We start from the raw sequence: 19248 nt of genomic DNA on the forward strand, positions 1-19248 counted from the left end.
CAGGCCGTAGGCCGTTCACTCGGAGAGGCCCGACCTTCCTCAGGAGTTGGTGTTGGCTGTGGGCCCGGCCTGTGCACGGGCCACCTTGGCTGGACTTGTAGGTGGTGGCGGTGGGCAGTGAGTGGCACCACCCCGGGCCGTTTGCACTGGAACAGCTCAGCCCCGGGGAGAAGGCGAACATGACGGGGGTCTGGGGACCAGAAACCTGGTCCTGCGTCCGTTCGTCCAGCTGCCCATGGGCTCCTCTAGGGCCCGAGCAGTTGGGAAAGGAGTGGTCTTCTGCTTTCCTAGTCACTCAGTAACTGGAGCCTGCAGCTACTCTGATGTCTGAGACCCTGACCACGAACGGGGGTCGTCCTGTACTCAGGGGCCCCTGTTCCAGAGGACCCACTGCCAGGCCTCATACCAGCCTCAGTCTTCCACTACGTTAAAGAGAATTCACCGAGGTTGTGCAAGTTAAGAATGGCTGTGGCTCTGCGTTCGCCGGTGGCCCAGTGGTTAAAAATCCACCATCAACGCAGAGGATGCCTGTTCAATCCCTGATGGGGGGCTGGTACGAGGATCCCATGTGCGGGAGGGCAGCTAATCCCGTGTGCCGCAATGAATAGTAGCCGCACACAGCAGTGAAGATCCCATGTGCTGCAACTAACGCCTGACCCAGTGAAAGTGAAAAGTGAAGTCGCTCAGTCGTGTCCAGCTCTTTGTGACCCCGTGGACTGTAGCCCACCAGGCTTCTCCGTCCATGGGATTCTCCAGGCAAGAATACTGGAGTGGGTTGCCATTTCGACCCAGCCAAACAGATATTAAAAAGGACGTGGCCCGTTCCTTGGTTTCTCCCGTCACTTGAACCTTGTACCCTTCTGTGCCCCCTTCATGTACGAGGGGCCTGGCGGCCTGCTCCTCTGCAGGGGTGCCTAGGCCCTGCTTTGCACCGGCTCTTCAGCGCCGCCCCGCCCCCAGCCGCAGCCTCTGCTTGCTGAGGTGGACCCATCCTCAGGTGCTCAAGCATCGGGGGTGGTTCAGGAGGACCGCTGCCAGACCTTGTGTGAGCACCTGTGCTTATTAATTCTCTTAAGTGAACCGCCCTCGCGAGGCTGTTTCATGGGCGGGGGCATGTTATTCATTCTCAGCCTTCTTTCTCCGAAGCATTGAGCTTTGTGTGGAGCTGTGCTTTGTGGGAAGAAGGAAAAGACCTGCACTAACTAGAGTTCAGGGTGCAGGGAGCTGGGTGTGTTCTGTCCTCTGGGCCTAGTACTTCTTCTGCCTAAGTGGGGAGGATGGCTCCGTAACCCCTCGAGTTCCCTGCTGTGGGTCACTGGCTATTTTTACATGTGGAGATAGGCCCAAGAGAGTTAGTTATGCTGAGAAGTGATGAGTTTATTGAAATTCTCTGCCTTGTTTGTCATGGAATTGGTGTTTTGAGTTTTTCTTGGCTTTAGTGTGCTCATTCTGCTGCCTAAGGGGTTGAGCACCAGGGATTAATCTTGGAAATAATGTTCAGATTTATTGAGTGATTTATGAGGGAGTAAGAATATATAATAAGATCCTGAATATAGATTTCGAAAGAGTATGGTGTGTTTCTGTGATGAAAGAAGTTTTAATTTTGTACTTTCTTTAGTAATTTAATGGACTTGAATGTTTTAAAATCTCCCGTTTTTTTTTTTTTTTTTGCACTTCTTAAAATTTATTGGAAGGGCATGGGAAAATCTATACATATATGGGTTATTCACACTGATCTTCATTGCATTATTATTTATAAAGTTAAAAATAATTAACAGAACTGAGTGAGTGAAGTCGCTCAGTCGTGTCCGACTCTTTGCGACCCCATGGACTGTATAGCCCACCAGGTTCCTCCATCCTTGGAATTTTCTAGGCAAGAGTACTGGAGTGGGTTGTCATTTCCTTCTCCAAAATCTCCCGTTTTTATACTAGTCCTTTCAACATTTAAAATAGATACAACTTGAGTAACAATATTCTTTGTAATAAAAAAACTAATTTTAATCTCAAGGATAGCAAAAACTGGATGATTTATGCATTCAACTTTTAAACAGCTTAATGTCTTGCTTAAAAAAATTACAGATCATCAGTTAAAACGATGATCTTAAAATCAGTTAAAAAACGATCTTAAAGAACTTTTGAAATAGGTTGTCATGAAGTTGACAGTAGCGTTTTGTTTCAGATTGAGAGTCAGGGCATTTGACCTACACAGGTTTTTCCATTTTGGTTGGGAATGAATACATATACAAATGGAAAATTAAGAATGATTCTGACTGGAAATTTTCATAGGGATTTTTTTTTTTTTTCATTTAACATTCAGCTAATAGCTACATGCCCAAGAATTGGGAGGGATATCTGGCAAAAGTGGTAACTATGAAGCAGAACTACTAAGTAGTGACTCAGGTTCACAAGTAGAATGACATAACCAGTCCCAAAGAAACTGTCTATTCATGGTTTGGAGATAAGACATGATGCTCAGTGTCTTCCACCTATTTTGAAATTAATTTTGAGGCTCTGAGTTCTGCTTTGAAGGATTGCACAAACTCTATTGCTTTAGCCTTATTGTAGTAACCAGAGATGAACAAATCATAACTCTTTTAATTTGGCTTTCAGTTCTGTTCAGTCGCTCAGTCGTGTCTGACTCTTTGCAACCCCATGAATCACAGCACACCAGGCTTCCCTGTCCATCACCAACTCCCGGAGTTCACTGAAACTCATGTCCATCGAGTTGGTGATGCCATCCAGCCATCTCATCCTCTGTTGTCCCTTTCTCCTCCTGCCTCCAATCCCTCCTAGCATCAGAGTCTTTTCCACTGAGTCAACTCTTCGCGTGAGGTGGCCAAAATATTGGAGTTTCACCTTTAGCATCGTTCCTTTCAAAGAACACCCAGGACTCATCTCCTTTAGAATGGACTGGTTGGATCTCCTTGCAGTCCAAGGGACTCTCAAGAGTCTTCTCCAACACCACAGTTCAAAAGCATCAATTCTTTGGTGCTCAGCTTTCTTCACAGTCCAACTCTCACATCCATACATGACCACTGGAAAAACCATAGCCTTGACTAGATGGACCTTTGTTGGCAAAGTAATGTCTCTGCTTTTGAATACGCTATCTATTGGTCATAACTTTCCTTCCAAGGAGTAAGCGTCTTTTAATTTCATGGCTGCACTCACCATCTGCAGTGATTTTGGAGCCCCCCAAAATAAAGTCTGACATTGTTTCTACTGTTTCCCCATCTATTTCCCATGAAGTGATGGGACCAGATGCCATGATCTTCATTTTCTGAATATTGAGCTTTAAGCCATTTTCACTCTTATCAAGAGGCTTTTTAGTTCCTCTTCACTCTCTGCCATAAGGGTGGTGTCATCTGCATATCTGAGGTGATTGATATTTCTCCTGGCAATCTTGATTCCAGCTTGTGCTTCTTCCAGCCCAGCGTTTCTCATGATGTACTCTGCATATAAGTTAAATAAGCAGGGTGATAATATACACCCTTAATGTACTCTTTTTCCTATTTGGAACCAGTCTGTTCCATGTCTAGTTCTAACTGTTGCTTCCTGACCTGCATATAGGTTTCTCAAGAGGCAGGTCAGGTGGTCTGGTATTCCCATCTCTTTCAGAACTTTCCACAGTTTATTGTGATCCACACAGTCAAAGGCTTTGGCATAGTCAATAAAGCAGAAATAGATGTTTTTCTGGAACTCTCTTGCTTTTTTCCATGATCTAGTGGATGTTGGCAATTTGATCTCTGGTTCTTCTGCCTTTTCTAAAACCAGCTTGAACATCTGGAAGTTCACGGTTCACGTATTGCTGAAGCCTGGCTTGGAAAATTTTGAGCATGACTTTACTAGTGTTTGAGTATGGTTTCAGTGTGTCTGCCCTCTGATGCCCTCTTGCGACGCCTACCGTCTTACTTGGGGATGAGTGCAATTGTGCAGTAGTTTGAGCATTCTTTGACATTGCCTTTCTTTGGGATTGAAATGAAAACTGACCTTTTCCAGTCCTGTGGCCACTGCTGAGTTTTCCAAATTTTCTGGCATATTGAGTGCAGCACTTTCACAGCATCATCTTCCCTTATATAAAAATGAGTTTCATTCTGAGAGCATTCTCGTAAGTCCCATTTGTTTGTAAGTGCAGTGAAGTTAGCTTAGGTACCCACCAATTAGCTATGTAGAACTGTACTGTAATAGGTTTACAATACTTTTCACACAAGTAATATACAAAAAACAAGCACAAAAACAAAACATTTTTAATCTTACAGTACAGTACCTTGAAGAGTACAGTAGTACAATACAATAGCTAGCATACAGAGGCTGGTATCGAGTAAAAGGGCAACAAGAGTTACTGGTTGGAGGAGGTGGGAGATGGTAGAGCTGAAGGATCAGTGGCAATGGGACATGGAGGGCAACCTGCAGTTTCACACCTGACGTTGCTGGAACGCATGTTTGCGTCTTTGAAAGTTCACACCTTGAAGGTTTTTATGTAGGGACTTAACTCTGTTTTAAAAAAAATGTTAAAGACCTCCCATGTGCCACATATTCTTCACAAGCATGATGATACCAGGGTGATGGTGATTTGCATTCTTGCCCGCAAAAAGCTCATACTCAAATAGGAGAAATGAGTTTTTGCTTATGGACAGATGAGGCAGGTATGGAGAGCTGTTTTGATTTGGTAGTTGTATGTGCATTTAACATATGCATATATTATAAACTCCTATGTTTAATTAGTAAATATATTTACTGTTGCTATAAAACAAATGACTGTAAACTTAATAACTTAAACTGACACCCCCATGTTATTTCATGATTTCCATGGGTTGGGAGTCTGGGAATGTCTTAGCTGGTTTTCTACTCAGGATCTCAGAGATTGCCAACAAGCTTCAGCCCAGCTGTGTTCTCTTCTGGAGGCGTGAGTGGGGCAAGAATCCACTTCTAAGCTCATTTAAGTGAGCAGGTTAAATTGTAGCTGTAGGTCCTTGTAGCTGTAGATCTGATGTCCCTGTTTCTTTGCTGGTTGTCAGCTGGCGACCGTCCTCAGTGCCTAGAGGCCCCTGTGGTTCCTTGCTGTGTGGCCCCTCACAGGCCCTTCAGAGATGATTGCACATTTCTTGCGAGCTGCAAAGGGAGTCCTTCACTTTCTATTAATAGTAGGCTGACATGGAGTCTTAAATAGTGAAACCAGATCAAGGGAATGACATCTCATTGCTTTTGTCATGTTCTGACAAAAGCAAGTCATGGATTCTGCCAACACTTATGAGGAGGGAATTATGCAAAGGTGTGACCCCACTGGCAGTCACCTTAGAATTCTATCCACCACATACATTTCTGGTTATTCCACTGACTTCTGTTCCCAGGAAATCAGCATTTGAATCCCAGGAAGACTGACAGGAGCAGTCTCAGTTGAGGAATAAAACCATCATCAAAGTCAGAAGTGGGTTGTTTTCTTCTCTCAGTGAGTAGAAGGCAGGAGAGAGTGTAGGTTCACAGTATTGGTAGGAAGGAGTTACATAAAAATAGAGGGGTATTTGGCTTGTGTGTTCAGGGTGAATGTCCACAGGAATCTCACAGGGTACTTTGGCTGGATACAGTCATTTTTTATTTGAATGTCTTAGTCTTGACTGATCTCTCAGGAGTGACATATGGCAGGAACATGCTTCAGGCGGCAGGTTTCCTGCTGCGGCACACAAGCTAGACAGATGGTGGCTTATTCACCCTTGGACAGGAATGTAATCCCACACGTTGGCAGGCTGGGTGCTGAGAGGTGCCTGTGCCATTTGAGACAGAGCTGACTGAGTTGACCTGGAACTGCTTTGTCAGGCATTAGGTGGTCACCTGATGTGACCTGGAGTGATGTGAAGGACAGTGTGCTCATCAAACTGGGAGGAGGATGCTGGTGACAGATCGTGTGAACTGGAACTAGACAGTCGGGAGTCTGTCCTGCCAGCAGGGTGGAGGGCAGAGGTGAAGACAGCCTTGAAGACACAAATCTTGGAAGTGAACACTTCAGCAAGGTCTAAGCATAGGTCATTGTTGCTTCCACAAAATTAGACGTGTTTCAGCGGAGGAAAAAGGTGTGGTCTGTTTCCTTTATAATTAAGGATCAGTGATCCATGTGGTTGACAGATACTTTGGGTTCATAAACTACAGCCATATTTAGGATTTCTGTAGTTAAAACCTAGTCCAATAAAGATGTTGTCCAGTATATATGTTTGCGACCCGTCATTGAAGAAAAGGCCTGTGACTTTGAAGAAACAAGTCTGTGTCCTTTGATTGGAGACTGAGAACCTGATGGTCCTGTGGCTGCTGAAGAGCTGTTTGGGGGAGTTTATCCCCAGTTCATGCCATGTACCCCAGACTGTGTGCTGGGGGCTTCTCTCTTCCTTCTCTCTATTATTTGATGCTTGTTTTATTCATTTTGGTGTTTGTGCCTTTTATTGTGACAGTCCTCTAGTATTTAAAAAAATTTTTTTCATTTACTTCTAGCTGAGCTGGGTCTTTGTTGCTGTGCAGGCTTTTGTCTAGTTTCAGCGAGCAAGGGCTGTTCTCTAGTTGCCTTGTGCGGGCTTCTCATCCAGGGGGGTTTCTCTTGTTGTGGATCACAGGCTCTAGGGCGCACGGGCTTCAGTAGTTGTGGCATGCGGGCCAGTAGTTGTGGCTCCCAGGCTTTAGAGCACGGGCTCAATAGTTGTGGCGGGTGCATGGCCTTAGTTGGTCCATGGTATGTGGGATCTTCCTGGGTCAGGGATTGAACCCATGTCTCCTGCATTGGCGGGCGGATTCTTTACCAGTTAGTCACCAGGGAAGCCCCTAAATGGGCATCTTTTAAAAAAAATTTATTTGACTGCCTTGAGTCTCAGGTGCGGCACGTGGGATCTTGGTTGCAGTGTGTAGACTCTAGCTGTGGCAGGCAGGCTCCAGAGTATGGGAGCTCAGTAGTTGCATTGTGCAGGCTTAGTTGCCCTGCAGCATGTGGGATCTTAGTTCCCTGACCAGAGATTGAGCCCGTGGCTGCTTAACCACTGGACCACCAAGGAAGTCCTTTCTAGTATTTTTTGGAATTTGGGGAAGGGGATGGTTCACTAAGGGAAGCCAAGAAATGATTCACTGAAATTCTTTATTTTTCCTTTCAGCAATTCAAGCTCCACGTTGGTAACATCAAAGTGCTCTCTCCTCATTGGACCGTTTTCAGGAACTGACATCAGTTTTCATATAGCTTAAGCTTAAAAAGGTGAGTAGAGCTTGAGACTCTTCTCTTTGATAATGTTTGTGAAGCAGAGCTTGTCACACCACTGATTGTTACGAGATGGTGTCTCTCTCAAGAATGTGGTCCCAACTCCGAGGTGCAAAAACTATTAATATCTTCCCAGTGTAACTGGGATTGAAGGAAAGTTGCATGGTATCAGATTAAATGGGACTTTTTCTTTTTTGTTTAATACCCAAGTATTACCAAATATTATTCACAGTGGGCTGTTAATGTATATAAAATATTTCTAGATTTACTAGAATATCTGAAGAAAAATAATAATCTTGCTATTCAATTTGTCTTTATTGCTGTGCTTGAGCATTTAATACCCAGATGTTTAAACACATTTAAGATTGGTGAGAAGTGGGATTCTTTCTTTCTCATCCTAAATTATTTGTTTTGCTTGGTTTCCAACTTTGTAAAATGGAAATAATACTGGAGTTGCCGTGGGACGTGAGGAGCCACCGTGCTTCCTACAGTACCTGGCGGGTAGTGCACTCAAAACGGCTACTGTAGCAGCCAGTGGGCAGGTTTTCCTTTCTCTGTGTTGGCGTGATCTGTACTGTAAGGGGATGTTGACCTCCTAATCTGCTGTGTTTGTTCCTGTGTTACTTCTTAAGGGCGGGGTATGAGTGGCCTGACCTTGGTGTATCTGGAAGTAGGAGCTTAGGTGACACATGTGTTTTGATCACCTCTGGACCTCCTCAGACCCAAAGCTCAATTCAGAGCCAACCCCCATGGGGGACAGTCAGTGAAGGTGCCTGGAAGAGGGGACTGTGGTGCCAGGAGCAGCCTACCTGCCTCAGTCTGCCTCTTCACCTTTGTGTGCCTCTGTTTCATCGACTCTTAAGTATTTTAATGATTCGTCTTCTCCCTAGTTCTCAAGCTGTGGAGAACTTCAAATGAAGATAGGAGACTCTTTAGGAAAGTAAAAAAATTCTATAAAACATAAGATTCTTTTCCCCCTAAATTTTTATGTGCCAGGCATGACTCATTGTTTATGCCATATTCCTTGCTAGAATGTAAGCTTTATAAGGGCAAGAATCTCCCTCCCTCCCACTTGTTTTTTCCTCTAGGACTGGAAGTGGTGCCTGCTAGCTTGGAGTAGTTCAGTGAGCCTTTTGTTAGATGGAATGATTGATGGAGAGTCTCTCAGAGCTTATGCAAACCTTCTTATTCATAGTGGTTGTTGGAAACAGATGAGGCAGTTGGAGAATCAGGAAGGATTTAATGTGCTTCCTTACTGAGGCACACAGACCCTTGGATTTACATGGACTTTTCACAAGTTGGAAGCTTCCCGAAACTGAAGGTGCTCAGAAGCATGCTGTACTTAACAGACACTCTGAGTCAGTGTGGCTTGCAGTTCCTATGTAGTTCTTTGCTGAGTGGATTTCACCATCAGGGATCTGCAAACATGGAGCCCATTTGGTAGTCTCCCAGGGCGGGGTACGCTTGCATAGGTGCACTCAGGCCGAGGGCCTTGTGGGTGGTCAGTGACCGATGGAGTACTTCTTGTTCTCGAAGTTCTTATTACCTGCCAGGCAGTGTGATGTTGGCAAATCCCTTACCTTCCCTGACATGGGGAGTGTTGCTGAGGTGCACTGTTTTTCTTCTACAATTTGGCACACTGACCACCAGCTTGAGGTGGAACGTAGCTCGTTTCCAGCAGGGCCGTAGAGAGTGTGGGCACAGTGTGGTTTCTCATTGTCATCTCAGATGTAGACCTCTTTGACTTCACCCACCAAAACCTGGAACAGTTTTTAAGTAGAATTTTGCTGGGTAACCAAACACACCACTGGACTAATTCCCTACGGAGTGTGATTCTGTGATTGATTTACAGAATTTTGACAGAAGTAGAAATAATTCTTGCAAACTACATAAGTACTCAGTTTTCTCCCATATATGGAGTTACCTCATTCTGTCAGCTATTTTAAGCAACTTTCAGAATTGGTAATGGAAAACTTTTTCTTGACTACATTACTATATATGGATTTTAATTAAAAGTAAAGCTGTATTGCTCCTTCTGACTACGACAGGAGTTAAGAGCAAATTCCCATCTGCAGAACTGCATGTTGCCTGGTGCAGTGTGGCAGCAGGTCGGTGCAGTACAGGTCATTTCTAGGCACATACTTGGATTCTGAGGTGTTGTAAGAGCTTTTATCTCTAAGATAGGTTCTCACAGCTGACTGTCCTGGAGTTTATTCTTGATCTGTCACTTGTAAAATTGTGTCCCTTGAAGCTCACAGCTGGACTGGGACACATTCCTACATGCTGATGGAATGGACTGGTGGCATTACCACAGTGCTCTATCTGCTGGGCTGGGACAGCCCAGGGAGGTCTGGGCTTTTCATTAACTACAAAATGTGCTTGTTTTACTGTACAGTGCAATTTTTTGGACTTGGTTTTAAAATCAGGTCGAGTCCCCATGTCTGGGTTGTTATTAAACGTGTTTTAAAATTTAGACCTCCTTAATAAATCTGAACACAGGTGCCTCTTTGCCATATCACGTCTATAAGGTATAGCTGGAAACACGACGTTTGGCCCAAATTCTGTGCTTGCTGCTTTCACTCACTTTATTTTTTATACTCTCCTCCGCACCCCCCACCTTTAGGAAACCCTAACCCCTCTGGGACTAAGGTCTTCTCTTCTTAATGTAGGATAATAATTGTTTTGTGGAATTACTGTGAAGATTCTTAATTTAGCATTCAGTGCATGGTCAGAGCTTGATGAAATGTCAGCTGTTGTTTTTCATCCAAATGCTAGCTTTTACCCAAGGACCATGGCTGTCTGGGTCAGAGAAAGAGAGCGGAGGTGGATCTTCCCATCCGATTTCAGGAGTAAGAGGTGTGCTGAAGAGTTCCATGAGGTGTCTTTCTGGAGCCAGGAGGGTGAAGTGCTGGAGCCCTGGCTGAGCACAGAGCTGCTGGGATGGGGGTGAACAGGTCATGAATTGCAGTTTCTTATACCTTCTCCTGTCCTCTTCATGAGACGTAGACATGGTCAGCTTTCAGCACTGAGAAGAAAGGTTCAGACGGGGACGTCCCACTTCTTATTTTGGTTTCCTTCAAGGTCCCTAAGGTATGTGAAGTGGATGATGAGGACCAGGGAGCCAAGTGGAAGTTCCAGTGTGAGACGTGTGGTTGCAGTGGGGACGTGCTCTAGTAGTCAAAACGTGACTGTAGATATGGGTGATGCAGCCTGACCTGAGCTTCTGTCTTTGTGTTACATTTAAACTTTCAGGCTACATCAGAGAAGATCAGTAGTGTTGGGAGAAGCACACCTCCGAGTACAGGTTTCTGCTGTTCACACTGTCTGAAGGAATGCTTACTTTCTCCAGATGTGTTTTTGCCAATGTCCAGTAAAACATATTAAACTGTGGAAGGTTTATGCTGGGGGTTCCCTAACTTGAAGGAGGATTTAAACTCTGCCTCACAGTTAGGTTGGGGTCATTCAGAAGCTGCACCAAGACATCCTGGCTCTGTGAGGAGCCAGGCAATCTTGGCTGTTAGGTTGGGGTCATTTGGTGCCTCTCTGGCCTTTGAGGTTGTCATCAGGGGAGGTGACACCAAGATTCCCAGTCGGGGGCGGGTGTCCTAGGACAGATCCTAGGTAGACTAGGTCCAGGGTCCCTCTTGGCTTGTGAGAGTTTCTGGGTTCTCCAGGTCTCATTCAGGCTCTCCCACCTTCCGTGTTCTTCCTTCCCTCCCTGCCCTCTCCCCGCCGAGCCGTGTGTGCAGCATCAGGGGACTCGGGACTCAGGTTTGAGTCCCATCTCACTGCTTTCCCCTCATTCTTCCACTTGAAGGTGAAGAGTGGCGTGGAGGAAAACTACTAGAGTTCAGCAAGGGCACCAGGGATGCTTTATGGTAAGAGGAAGACCCAGCAAGGCAGAGGGGAAGGCCAGCAGGCAGACACCACTTCTAGAAGCTGGGAGGAGAGTCCTGTTGCCTTGGCCATCTCTGCCTGTGGCCTGGGAAATTGAGCATTTGCTCTGCCTGGGCACTGGGTGCTGTCCTTGTGTTGTTAAGACTAGACTATTTTCTCATCAAGTAGACATTCAGAAAAACACCTTTATGTTTTGTGTTAAACCAAAACACACAACAACTTCGTCAGTTGATGCCTAGCACAGTGTCAAACTGCTAAAAAGCTAGCAAATGTTACACCTAAAATTTTTCTGGGGGAGGTAAAGGTGGGGGGTGTGGAGGAGAGTATAAAAATAAATCTTTTAGAGAATCTGGGTTGCTTAGTGGCGTGTGTATTTTTCCATGGTGGAGGAGGTTAGAAATAGCATTACTTTTTATGGGTTTCTCAGCAGCAGCTCAAAGATTTGGCTTTGTGGGCTTGGTCTGTGTGTGGGTGAGGCGGCTCCGGCAGCCTGCGGGGTAGAGGCAGTGCCTGTCTGTCTGCACCCCTCTGCCTGCCCGCCCGCCCCCCCCTCCACCCCCGCAGCTATCACCCAGATGAACAGTGCTCATGTGTGAATGTGATCTCCAAGGTTAGGCTACTGTGGGGACCTGTCTGTGGCAGCAGATGCTGCTGGAGCAGATGGAGCCTCAGCGGTCCCACAGAGTCACATGGGTGCGTGTGTGAGGGCAGGTGCCAGGCGTGGGTGCTGTGATCTGGGAGACATCCTCTGGGGGTGCTGTGTGTCTGCTGGCTGGACCTCCTAGTCCCTGTGAGCTGGCCTCTCCTTTGAGCCTTAATCTCAGCACGGTTCGCAGGCCACTCCTTCAGAAGGGGCCCTCAGGGATTCTTGAAATTTGTTAGAGTTACGTAATTCTTACAGATGGAGGTGGGTCTCCCAGTGTTTCTCAGATTCAAAGCAGGAAGGAAATGGAAGGAGGTAGCCACTGGGACTGAGATTTTTAACCCCCAGGGGACCCAGGAATATGTGAATTCTTTGAAATTGTGCCTGTTACTGTAGAGAAGGCCAGGGCTTTGATGGGATTCTCAGTAAGATTTTGATCTCCGTAAAGGTGAGGTAAAGTTCAGTTAACTTGGAAAAGTCATTTTGGAAACGTAGTGAGTGTGGGGAGAGGAGGTGTTGGCAGGATGTCCGCTTATACGTTGTGTGGCAACACAAGAGGGGACCCCCATCTGCTGGGGTTTTTCTTTGTGGGCATTTTTCTTGAATTTTCCATAACATTGTACTGGGAGTGGTTCCTGCCAAAGTCCAGTTGCCAGTGCTTGGTTACCTTTGCAAGCTTGGCGCTTGGGAGGGGGCCTGGCTACTTGCTCATCATTTGGGGTCTCTGTGGATTCATCCTGACATTAAAAAAAAAGGCAAAAAACTTTTACTAATTTTTTTTTTTTCCTTTCTTGGCTGTGCTGGGTCTTTGTTGCTTCCCGTGGGCTTTCTCTAGCTGCAGTGAGCAGGGACTACTCTCTAGTTGCAGTGTGTGAGCTTTTCATTGTGCTGGCTTCTCTTGTTGTGGAGCACATGCAGGCTTCAGTAGGTGTGCCTCCGGGGCTCTGGAGCATGGGCTCAGTAGTTGTGGCACACAGGCTTAGTTGCCCCTTGGTATCTGGGATCTTCCAGGACCAGGGATTGAACCTGTGTTCCCTGCATTGCAAGGTGGATTCTTAACCACTGGACCACCAGGGAAGCCCCTTGGTCCGATGTTTAATCAGCAGTTTTCCCCTCTTTCACTGGGTCTGTAGTACCATGTTCTCTACAGTTTTTCTGGAGACTCTCGGGGGTGATTATGATAGGCCAGCAGCTGTCAGCGGACATGGAGGAAACCTTAGATGACAAGTACTTCACCTGTACTTCCACAGGTTGCCGTAGCTTTGGCACTGCTCAGTGGTGCCTGCTTCTGCACGTTCTGTCTGAGTGGCCGGTCACCTTGAGGGGACAGGATCAATGGGGAAGCATGCCGATGACTTGCAAACACAAAGTGTTACAGCCGCCCCAGGACTATGTGGGCGAGAGTGCCTCAGCCAGGATGGGAGTGGTACCCATGTTGACTGGGCCGCACGGTCCACTGGGAGCAAAAGTGTTTGTGTGGAGTCTGTGAGTGGAGCTGGAGAAGTCAGGAACATTACTCGAGCACCTCTCTTCCGGAGCAGAATGTCGGGGTGCCCTGGAACCAGGGCGAATTAGAGCAGGCAGCACTTGTCCCGAACATGACCTGCGTCTGTGCTTGCTTTTTAAAAGTTCCACGGCTGCTACCTGAGATGGACGTTCTGTTCTGTTGTAATATTTTACCTGAGCAGTTACATTGTGAGAATAATAATGCTGTGGGCTCTCTTGAGTTGTCTGCTTGAGTCGATTCCCGATTGCCCAGGGCAGTGATTGGGCGGGCATTTCTGCTTCCTGGGTGCCAGTCAGGCAGCTGCCATGTCCTGTCACCTCATTCTTCATCTCTGTGTATCCCTGTGGACTTTGTAAAGATAAGAGAATCTGCTCAGGTTCTTAAGTCATTTGAGAAAAGTTTTACGGGTCCAGGTGGGTCTGGGAAGTATTTTTTAGTGCTTTGCAAGATATGAGAGTGCTTTCCAGTTGTCATTAAGAACTTGTTGCCACTAGTGAGTCTGAGTGAACTCCGGGAGTTGGTGATGGACAGGGAGGCCTGGCGTGCTGCAATTCATGGGGTCGCAAAGAGTCGGACACGACTGAGCGACTGAACTGAACTGAACCACTTAGTATTGTGGTATTTAAGTCAGTTACCTAATTTTTAATCTTTAACTGGTTCTCAAACATTCTGCTGCTCCCTTTTTTCAAAAAATGTGGTAGAAAATATGTAACAATTTGAAACACTGTGCACTGCTAGTGGTAATGAAAAATGGTCATGCTGCTGGGGAAAACAGTATGTTTTAACCATTTTATTTATTTATATTTTTTTGTTTTAACCATTTTAAAGTGTACAGTTGAGTGGTATTAACACATTCACATTGATGTGCAGTTCCATCCCCAGAATTGGCTTCATCTTGAAAGCCTCAAGCTCTGTTTCCATCAACCACTGACTGCTATCCCCACCCCAGCCCCTAGCATCCAGTGTTCTGCCCTTTGGCTCTTGGAACTTGATTGCTGTAGACCTGGCACTGGTGCGATCATGGAGTATTTGTCATTTGGTGACTGGCTCACTTCACTTAGCATAGTGTTCTCAAGGCTCATGTTATTGCAAGTGTCGGAATTTCATTCCTTTTTAAGACTGAATAATATTCCATGGTCTGTATAGAGCACATTTTGTTTATCCATTTGTTTGTCGATGGACACTTGGGTAGCTTCCATCTTTTGGCTGTTGGAAATAGTGCTTCTGTGAACATAAACACCTCTTCAAATCCTTGCTTTCAGTTCTTTGGATATCCTCACTTAAAAATAAAGTCTTAAAATTTATTTATTTTTTCCAAAATATATTTTTAAAAGCACACTCTCAATTAGACGCTATTGTTATGGAGTTGCTAAGTTGTGTCAGACTTTGCGATCCCATGGACTGCAGCACTCCAGGCTTCCCTGTCCTTCACTGTCTCCTGGAGTTTGCTCAAACTCGTGTCCTTTGAGTCAGTGAATCCATCCAACCATCTCATCCTCTGTCACCTCCTCTCTTCCTGCCCTGAATCTTTCCCAGCATCTTTTCCCAGATCCAAAGAATCAGCTCTTTGCAGCACGTGGCCAAAGTATTAGAGCTTTGACTTCAGCATCAGTCCTTCCATTGAATATTCGGGGTTGATTTCCTTTAGGATTGACTGGTTTGATCTCCTTACTGTCCAAGGGACTCTCAGGTGTCTTCTCCAGCACATAGTTTGAAGGGAATGGCAAACCACTCCAGTATTCTTGCCTCAAGAATCCCATGAACAGTATGAAAAGGCAAAAAAGACACCATTAGGAATCCAAAAGAAAGATATACTTAAGTATGGAGGTGATCTGCTTACAGTCAGCTTCCCAGGTGGCACTAGTGGTAAAGAACTCATCTGCCATTGCAGGAGACATAATAGACTCAGGTTTGGCCCCTGGGTTGAAAAGATCCCTTAGAGGAGGGCACAGCAACCCACTCCAGCATTCTTGCCTGGAGAATCCCATGGCTAGAGAAGCCTGACAGGCCACAGTCCATAGGTTGCACAGAGTTGGACGTGACTGAAGTGACTTAACACGCACAAACAAACAGAGTTGGGAGCTATCCTTTGTTATCCTATAATATTTTAGAGGTAATATCATTTAATAATGATAATTATACCAACAAATCTCTTGTAAATGTTCTGCTGCTGCTAAGTCACTCAGTCGTGTCCAACTCTTTGCAACCCCATAGACGGCAGCCCACCAGGCTCCCCCGTCCCTGGGATTCTCCAGGCAAGAACACTGGAGTGGGTTACCTTGAGTGAAGCATTATTCTTTAGACAAAACTCCAGGTAGGGCTATCTTCCAGGAAAAACCCACCTGGCCTACAAGTTGCTCTTGTGTTGTCAGGGCTGCTGCTAAGGGAAACTGACAAAAAATATGAAAAAAAAAAAAAAAAGGAAAAATTGCAGAATTTCTGGTCTGACTCTCTGTTTTTCCTGAAGATTGGAAACGTAAAATTGTGGCCTTTTGTGGATAATAGTGCATTAAGAATTCCACAAACTCTTTACCATAATGATTTACAGTGATCTTGTGCAGTAGGAAGGCTTTCGTGTGGCAGTAGCAGCTCCCGCCCTCAGGAGCCTGTCTTCAGGGCAGGGGACACCCGGGCAGATCAAAGGTGATGTTCGTGGTGAAGTACAGGGAGTTGTCTCAGTCTTGGCAGACCTGGGCTTCACAAGGGTGTGAATATGTTCTGTCACCAAGACAGAAAGCTGCTGTTGGAAGAGGAGCAGGGGGACGTGAGCAGGGTCACGACCAGCTGTTGGTGATAAAGTTCATCTTGTGCCCACCTCAGAGCTCCAGCTGTGTGTTGGGCCCTCTGAGGGGCTTGGGCTCAGAGATGGCTGGGAAACAGGCCCTGCAGCACAGGGGGTCTGATGGAAGAGACCTGCAATCATGTCCCTGGTTGCAGTCCATGTTGCTGTGTGCTCAGCATGTGCTGCCGAGGGGACCCAGGCACAGAAGCCTGTGTACACCCCTCATGGAGATCGTGACACGTGAAGTGGGGCCTACAGCACGCTGTGTGTCTGCAGGTGGACACGTGCAAGGAGAGAGCGTTCTGGGCAAAGGCGGAGGCTCAGCGAGAGGCACAGCCATGAGAAGGTGAATATGGCTGGGGCTGAGGTGGCTTGGGAAGGAAGGTGAGAAACAGAAGGCTGGGCAAGAAAGTGGGGGCCAGACCCCAAGTATCTAAATGTGTGTAGGTTGTTATGTGGTAGGGGAGACCTTTTGGGGAAGAAGGTGTCATTAGTTAAGGAAGTTGGGTCTGGGAGCTGTGGGAGGGGTGAGTGGAGGGAGAGGCAGAGGTTGAGAAGAGCAGCCCAGAGAAGAGCGAGGAAGCTTCTTAAGGCAGAGGTGAGACGGCCTGAGCAGGCTCTGGTGACAGGAGAAGGCCTTGTGGCAAGAGGCCATGAGTGTCCAGTGAGAGACACTGAATGACTTCGAGGCTTGGGTAAGTGGGAGACAAGTGAGCAGAGACAGATGGGCTAGGAGGTGGGGATGGCTCAGCATGAGACCCCTCACTGACAGGCGGTGCGAGAGGCTGGAGGTCAGTCAGGCCACAGGCTGAGGCTGGGTTGGAAGAGGGATCCGGGGTTGTCAGCATGAGACACACTCACCCCAGAGACACCAGACAAATCCAAGGATAGGCCTCCTGGAACGGGTATAAAGACAACAGATACGTAACTTGCTTTGTATTGTTACAGTGATGAAGGTCGATTCTGTTGTCAGGTTTTTGTCTGTTTCTCATGAACTGTCAGAAAACAGACATCGAGCTTTAACATTTAGTGCTGTGTATCATTTTAGCTAGTCATAGTCACACAGCCTTAGAGACTGTCCCCTTGGCATTCCCATTATTCCTAGTATTTCCTGTCTATACCTGGATGCCTTAGGCCTGTTCCAACTCACAGTTACTCTTGTATAGATCATCTCAGAAATCACCCGAGACAGTGCACAGTATCATCAGCCTTCAATTTGGATGATTTTGGCCAGTGAACTCCTAGTTTCAAAATCCCCTAAAACTACTCAGAAGTACTTTTAAGAATTTCACCCCATTTGTCAATGAGAACTCAGTAAAGCTGGAGGAAGAAGAAACTCACCTCATCTCTAAATGTAATTGGAAAGACTTCACTGATGATGTTCTAACATTAGAAATTGAGAATACTCAGAAACGTTGCAGTAACTCTTCTTTCACAAATGCGTTTTAATGAACATACTTTATTAACGTGCTACCAAAGGTAAGGATAAAATGGGGCTTGTGTTCTGTATCTCCTGGGTTGGGTCTGATAAACAAAGATGTGAGAAAGGAACCCTTGCTTATCTTTGGAAGGTGGGTGAGGGAGTGGGGATGTCTTTTGAATAAAGAAGAATGCTTGTTACTTGCTTGTCTCATGTCCCGGCTATGAAGACTTGACTTTATTGAGTGAGCTCTTAAATTTTCTGCACCATCTGCCATCACACTGTGGAAGGGGCACCCAAATTCTTATTACTGTTTTCATTTTGATCTCATGTGAAACTGAGAAATGTGTATTATGAGGAGTGGACTTAACTCCGGGTTAAAATCAGATGATTGAATATTTATTTCAGAGAAAATGCTAGTAATTAATATAAACCTCTTGCAGTTAAGAAAAATTCAAAGAAGATCAATTAAGTAATACCGATGTCATTGATTCAATGCAGAGAAAATGGTAAAAACCTGTATCAAAGGAGGCAGAGAGACTAAGAAAAAATGTACCTGTATAGCTAATATCAGTTTAATCAGTTGAGTTTTTAGAAAATCTAATACAGACCAAGAAACCATCAGATAAATGACTAGTTACTATCACTGTAATCTCCAAAATGTTTACTCTGTTCCATGAAGGGAGTAGAAAGGGAATAATGATCAGTTTATATTTCTCTCACATTTTGAAGTGAAGATTTACTTCTGTAGCAATTCGAATTTTTTATAGATGAAACATACTGAGTTTTACAATTCCTCAATTGTATGTAAGTAGAATATAGTGCAGAATAAAATGGACAAGTACCCTGACCTCAATTTCCGATGACTAAAAAGATTTTTTTTAAACCATCTCTGTCATTAGCCGAAATCACATCAATAAAGGTCTACTCCATATCTGTTTAAAGGACAAGGGTTTGTTGAAATGGAAAGATTTATGTGGCCATCCATATTAGCATTGTTTACACTAAAACTGTCTTGAGTTTACAGCAGAGGAAAGTTTAATTGATGCTAGTAGGATCCGTTATACAACTTTGTCTATTTCACACTAAAATATTGCAGAAATAGTAACAGTTTTAATAATCTAAAAAAAGGATCCATAAAGGAATCAGTCAGTACTGTGACTGCACATGAAAAATGCTTTAGAAACCATTGCTACAAGGTGAATTGAAGGTCATAATAACACTTCTGGCAACCATGGTGACAGTAACAAAGCACTAAGACTCACTGACATAACTGTCCTGCTTAGAAGCATTTAAGACACCAGCTAGGAAAAAGTGAACAAGTATGGAGATTTGGCAGAAGAACTGAAACGCTGGAAAACAGCAGCCACCACTTCGGCATTTTGGCAGGTGGGGGCAATCAGCCCTCATGAGGAACTTGGACTCTGTTCTGCTTTGCGACAGTTCAGGATGCTGTGCTGCCTGGTGTTTTCCGCATTATGGTGAGGGTCCCATCACCTGAACTGTTTAGCAGTTCCTTTAAATATACTCTGAGCTTGCGCTATAATATATATTGTATATATAAAGGAAGTCCATTCCAGAGTGCATATTGATAACTTCTCATAGGGACTTAAATTATATCCTGTTGGGACTTCCCTGGAAGCAGGGGATACAGTTGGATCCCTGGTTGGGGAACTAAGATCCCCATACTGAGGGGCAATTGGAGAGCCCACTCACCACAATGAAGACACAGCACAGCCACAAAAAATCACATTCTGTTCACTTTCTCCTTTGT

At 45.4% G+C, this 19248-nt stretch overlaps 1 protein-coding gene across 6 annotated transcripts in view; it reads left to right on the top strand.

The window, feature by feature from the left end:
- LDLRAD4 (low density lipoprotein receptor class A domain containing 4) overlaps positions 1 to 19248 on the top strand; it is a 172541-nt gene that overhangs the window by 28333 nt on the left and 124960 nt on the right. For all 6 annotated transcript variants that reach the window (XM_027526195.1, XM_027526188.1, XM_027526196.1 and 3 more), the window contains exon 2: positions 7125 to 7222. The gene's annotated coding sequence lies outside the window, so the exon portion shown is untranslated. The remainder of the gene's footprint in view (positions 1 to 7124; positions 7223 to 19248) is intronic.

This window comes from Bos indicus x Bos taurus, chromosome 24 (genome assembly GCF_003369695.1).
Source record: "Bos indicus x Bos taurus breed Angus x Brahman F1 hybrid chromosome 24, Bos_hybrid_MaternalHap_v2.0, whole genome shotgun sequence".
NCBI lineage: Eukaryota > Metazoa > Chordata > Mammalia > Artiodactyla > Bovidae > Bos > Bos indicus x Bos taurus.